The following is a 6265-nucleotide window of genomic DNA, read 5'->3' on the forward strand; positions in this document are numbered from 1 at the left end:
TAAGTTCCAAAGGTCTAACAGAATTTACGGTGGGAGAAAATATGTTGGTATTTGGTATGACAAATAAATGGTTAGCAAATCAGTAAGTTAGTAATACGATGGTTAGTATCAGGATTAGTGACAAAGTATATAGTTGTTAAAATCAGGACTTGTGACAATGTATATAGTTGTTGGTAAAATCAGGGTTAATGGCAAAGTATATACTATTAGCTCTTGGTAAAATCAGGGTTAATGACAAAGTATATAGTTGTTGGAAAAGTAAGGTGCTGTCACGAGGTAAGTACTTTACAAACGACATACAGTGACTGCCGAAACAGATGGGTCAGTTAGCAAAGTATAAATAACAGTGTTACCAACTAATGCTTGGTTCGGTTTTGACCCGGTGGCTCTATTTTCGTGCGGTTTCCGCTAAACGACGACCGTGCGAAGATCGCACGATTCTACGGGCTTCGTAACCTCTTCGAATTTGTCAAACAGCGAGCGTAAGCCCGTAGGCCGTAGCTTGCAGCCTTCAACCCGTGTCACTGCGCGGACACTGCCCGCACTATTTTTTAGTTCAAACATTTCGAGAGACGACACATGGTGTGGAGACCGCACAGAAATCACATGATGTCCGCAAGATCTCAATGCAATTTTTGTGCAGCCTTTATACAGCTTTGACTTTGCCTGCCCCCAACTGCACACCTCACCCCCCAAACATTGCACGATGTCCGTGTACAATGTGAACACAAACGTCACAGTGAGTGAGGTGGCAGAGGGAGTGAGTGGGTAAGTAAGGTGGGAGAGAGGGAGAGAGAAGGGGCGGGAGAGATAAGAGTGGAAGGAAAGAAAGAAAGACCATACAATATACGGAGATAGATAGGATATTTATATAGCGGACATATCCACGCACTAGTGCATGCTCAAGGCGGAGGTATTTTTCCCTCGATCACTGGATGTCAATCTCAACAGCACATCGTATTTCAATCTCAACTCCCTGGGGAGTATACAACTGCCACTATGTAGGCGCACCGAGTTTATTGTGGCTCTCTCATCCTAACGAGGTACCAAAATGACAGTTAGGTGGACTGGGACACATAGTCACAGCACTTTGTCCAAGTTTACTGCACGTTGTTGTGCGCGCAACTAGGTGTATGCACGTGTTCATGTCGCCACCATCTGGTCACAATATGGGAGACATTGTATAGCCAGTAATGGTACCGTTTAGAACAGACGCAGATAAAACAGCTGTTTAGGAAGTAAAACATTTTTTACGAGGACAGCACGTGGGTGTCCGGCAATAATACAATTCATTATTGTTTTAAACAATAATAACAAATATCGTAGAAGGTGTTGAGACTTTAACCCTGTCTTCTTCCTGCTTACTCATGGGGATTTCACAGTTATCGGTGCCAATAGGGCACACAAGGAAATAATTTTCAGTCTGTATTGACTTTACGCAGTTCACACCCCTGTTAACTGATCTCCTGCTTCAGGCACTTCCTCGTGATATGTCCGCGTACAGTAGAAACTCCCCTATCTTTCCTGTTTCCGAAGTGTGTTCAGAAGATAGAATAATTTTGAGCAGAAGAAATGAAACGAGGAGAAGGAGGAAGATGAAAACAAGGAGGACAAGGAAGAAGAATTAGCACACGAACGACGAAGACGAGGAAAAGATGGAGGAAGAACAAGAATAGCTATGGCGCATGTTTTCATGGTCTTCTCTCTTGTCTTTGGATCACTCTGCAACACAATTCCAACTGTCACTTTTGAGAGTAATAGTAACACGAAAACCCCGACCTACATCCGCAAGAAATCTTCCCTCGATTAGTCGATCACATTTCCGTGTGTATTAGGAACATCTTTGTATGTTTGATGCCTCACCCCAGATATACAACTGTATGAAGGCGGTCTGTAAACAATCACTTTTGAAGCAGACAATCCACTGTTTGACATCATGAGGTACAATGACAGAACGCGCGCTTATGAATCACTATCAAATCACGATTACACCAGGCGTCTCAAAAGGTAGACCTTCAAACGAAGATCTAATAAAATACTCACACTTACTGAACCAGTTCATTCTCCCGGGTATCCATTTACTGCCGTGCTCAAACAGCACATTGCGATCAAAGCATCTTGATATGCGAGATGCAATATGGAGCATATGATACAGTGACGGAATGGCACAAATTGTCAGGAATGATGTTGCTGGACACTGTGACACCTGCATCCGTTAACTTTCAGCGATCAACGGCGGTGAACTGTTTCTGGTTTGTTCCCTTTGTACAGTGCACATCCTCCCTACGAAGGAAAGACACGATGCACCCCGTCACGGCTACCGGAACCACGGTTATCATCACTGATACGCCACGCAAAGTGATCGCGGTATATCAGCATATTGTGTAAGATAAACGTTCAAGAGCTTCAAACCTTGTAGGGTTTTCTTCCTTTCAGTAATCGGTCTAACATGCGGAATGCCTCCTCTCACTCTGCTCTCAACACTCTTTACGTCCTTCATCTAACACTTTCCCTGACCAGTATAGATCAGCTTTCTGTATGTTAACCTACCAACACTTTCCCTCAGTTGCATGTCTCAACTTTCACTGTCTTCTCAACAATCCCCATATCTACCAACCAACACTTTCTCTCAGTTGCATGTCTCAACTTTCACTGTGTTCTCAACACTCCCCATGTCAGTCAACCAGCACCTTCTGTCAATCGTATATCTCAACTTTCAATGTGTTCTCAACACTCCCCATGTCAGTCAACCAGCACCTTCTGTCAATCGTATATCTCAACTTTCAATGTGTTCTCAACACTTTCTGTCAGTCGTATATGTCAACTTCCACTGTGTTTTCAACACTCGCTATAGAACAAGCAAATAACACCTTCTCTCGCTTGTGTAATTCAAGTTTGCCAATGCCTATTATCCTCATTCATTCGGTGATTATCCTCCATCGACCACGATGAACCATCTTTCACAAGCTATTCGCCCAGTATTTCTCGTGGTCATAGCCCCCATTAAAACTCCCAGACAGTAGGACTTAGTTCCGTTGGCTATTGTCATAACAGTTAATTAGTGAAGTACCGCCGTCGTGATTCTGTAGCAGTATATGTATGAGGTTTGTCAGTAGCTCTGAAACAGAGTGAGAAGTCATAACATCCCATTCAATTTATCCTTTAAATCTGTCCCTTCCCACTTTCAGCAGACTGCCTCTGTAAAAAGCGGGTATGAAATGGGTATAGGGTGAGTATACGGACCTCCGAACAGTGTTTGATATACCTCTTTAAAAGCAAGGTAACAAATGTCTTAAATATGGACACAGAAAGTCAACGGTAAAGAATAACTACTCCCACACATCGGCCAGATCGTATTGGACGTAAGGGGAACAAGCACACGAGGCGAGCGATGACACACAGGTGCTTGTGTGAAAGTATCACTCGAAACTGGGTGTTTGTCGCAAGTGAAAGTATTGTGACAGACATAAGCCATTAGCAGGGGCTACTGTCAGTATTTTTACCAGAGAATCACCTGTCGATGTTTAACATTGGTATATTGTCATTGGCTTGCGAAGAATGTATCGTTACGTGGGTGTGTCGTTTAAGTGCTAGTATGTCTTTGCGTGGATACTTGTAATTGGGTTAACTATCCACCATCTGTTCATATGAATACGTCCATCACGTACTTAAACATAAGTGGCATAAAGTAGGTACTTGATTGGAATTTCAGAAGATGCTATTTGATGAACATAGAGATTTTTCTCTGGGTTACAACTTCTCTTTATTTATTTATTTTTTGTCATAGTGTTTTTTCTCTTTTTTTCAGAATAAGAAGAAGATGTAACCCAGAAAATCTCTGTCTTGGTATAAAGTGGTATGAGTTAACAAACACCTGGTTGTCACCTGGTTAATGCATCGCACGGCAGTCACTTCAATTAACATCAGAACGAACTGTCGGAAACACCATAAGACAGAGGACTGGTTAATTCTTTGCCTTCAACGCCGCACTCAGCAGTGTTCCAGCTTTATGGTGGCGGTCTGTATATATTCTACTCTGGACCAGAAAAAGAAGTGGTCAACAGCATGAGCATCGATCTACGCAATTGGGATACGATGACATGTCAATACAATGAACCAGCCTGACCACCAGATCATCTTAGTCGACTTTTAATAAAACTTCGCCTGCAACCCGGATCTTCACGGGTACTCTCGGAATGCCAATGAAACTATACTGAATCATAGCATGGAGCTTATATCAATGATTTACAAAAAGCATTGGCATATATATAAACTGCTATTAGAGGACAGTTCTCAACAGGGGACAACAACGCAGCGGATATTCCGCTACGTAGTTGTCGCCCTTGACCATAGGAGGATCCGAGTGCCGTGGATTCATATTCTGGGTTCCCAGAAAATGATCGCTTGATATCAATACAGGTGCAATGCTTTAGTATACAATACTTTCTAACTTTCGTTTGAATCACATCATCACGCTTTTCTAAAGGTAGATAAGTACTGACTCTTTGTTATCGATCCTTAGAGGCGATATAGACCTTCATGAGTGAGTGAATGATCCGGGTTTGTGACTGCCGTGTTTCACTAGCATCACGACAAGTGGTGGCAATGTGGAATGTGGGCTCAAACATGTTCCACGTCGACATCCCTGCTGACATAACCGACCATGACAGTGAGGAGATCATGAGATGTTATCTGGCATAGGGACAAGTGGTGATATATCCCTTTCGATGTGATAGAACCCCGTGAACTACTTTTTTGTATCATAGACCTGCATGATATGTTATGATTCCATGTCAGTGAAAATTCTTTGATGTTATTGTATTCATGACTAAAAGTATTATGATGAATTCTAACATGCCTACAGATGTATTTTGTTAAGAAAACAATATCACTAGTTATTAACAAATGCATGTATAAATGTACACGTTACGTAAAATTTATAAACCGACACTTTAGTGACGATGTATACATGTGTTAATATAAATTGGAAATGGTGACCCGAACTATATAATGTATATACACACACGCGCATGCACACTTATACATACACACACACGCGCATGCATACTTATACATACACACATGTGTGTGATTCCATTCCTGCATATCTCAATAGTGAAATCTCAATAATTCGGATCACCTAGTCTTGATTAAGGCAGACATATAATGTACAGCTCCCTCTAGTGACCAGTCAGTCAGGACACTTTATATTCCGGATAATGAGGACACTTTATAATCCGATGATTTCCCGGTTTATACGCCTGGTGTTATCTTTATTCAAACTTCCAGAATATCTCAATTAACCGTTTGGGTTAGCCAGACTACGGATGGGCATCCTCGGGACGAATTATTTGATAAAGGCAAGGCAAAGGAAACGACCAACACAATTACACATTCACCAGTAACGTATGTCAAAGGTTGAGTCAGTTATATGATTAGGACTTTGTCAACAGGATGTGTTTATGAATCACTATCAAACATCGATACTAAGTCAGCCCACCCGCCCTACAGTTGACAAACACATGAATGCATGCAAAGGCAAGTCTTTCAATAAGAAAGAAAGTTTGTTTTTGGTACACCACAAACCGACAGGGCCCATAATAAGAACAGGTGACCCTACCATACAGCAGATAAATCGTTCAACTAGTAACAGAAATATTACGACATACCTACATTTCAGTCGTTATCTATGCGGCAGATTAATGACATCCTCTTCTCAAAATGAAAACTATAATTACCTGAAATTGCAAGTTGTTGATCCAGATTACATCCAGAGTGAAAATCATTCACATATACTCCACAAAATTACATGGATGCCGGTAATCCCAAGACCTGAGAGCCACTTAAGCCTCGCCTCGCCTGCTAATCCAGCATAAGAAACTATAACGAAGAGCCAAGCCAGGGCGCTTCCATTCCGAAGTGACAGAGATATCTCTAACCTCGACGCATTGCAGGGTAATCGGCGAGTATGTGTGCTCCACGCGAGAAGTTGTGTTACACGCGAGTAGTTGCGTTGTCAGCGAGTATTGATCAAACCGGAGTCTCGGCCAATGAAAACGTTCGTTCTGTATGGGCACGGAACAGCCGTGTGTGCATACTTGTATTATCTCGCAACACAGCCAGGTGATAGCCTGAACTAGCAGTCTTTGTAATTCGACGATCGTCAGGCTCTCGGTATGTGAGCATCATCATTCACCAAGGATGCCGTGGAGAAGATGAGCTTTAAGGCATTCAACTTGCAGTTTGGTATCGCCCAGGTGATACT

The 6265-nt window shown here is 42.3% G+C and overlaps 1 protein-coding gene across 1 annotated transcript in view; it reads right to left on the reverse strand.

The window, feature by feature from the left end:
• Positions 1-5997, reverse strand: part of LOC137256057 (secretin receptor-like) — an 81551-nt gene extending 75554 nt beyond the window's left edge. Inside the window, exon 1 of the mRNA XM_067793738.1 lies at positions 5739-5997. The gene's annotated coding sequence lies outside the window, so the exon portion shown is untranslated. The remainder of the gene's footprint in view (positions 1-5738) is intronic.
• Between the last annotated feature and the right edge of the window lie 268 nt (positions 5998-6265).

Source organism: Haliotis asinina, chromosome 11 (genome assembly GCF_037392515.1).
Source record: "Haliotis asinina isolate JCU_RB_2024 chromosome 11, JCU_Hal_asi_v2, whole genome shotgun sequence".
Lineage (NCBI taxonomy): Eukaryota > Metazoa > Mollusca > Gastropoda > Lepetellida > Haliotidae > Haliotis > Haliotis asinina.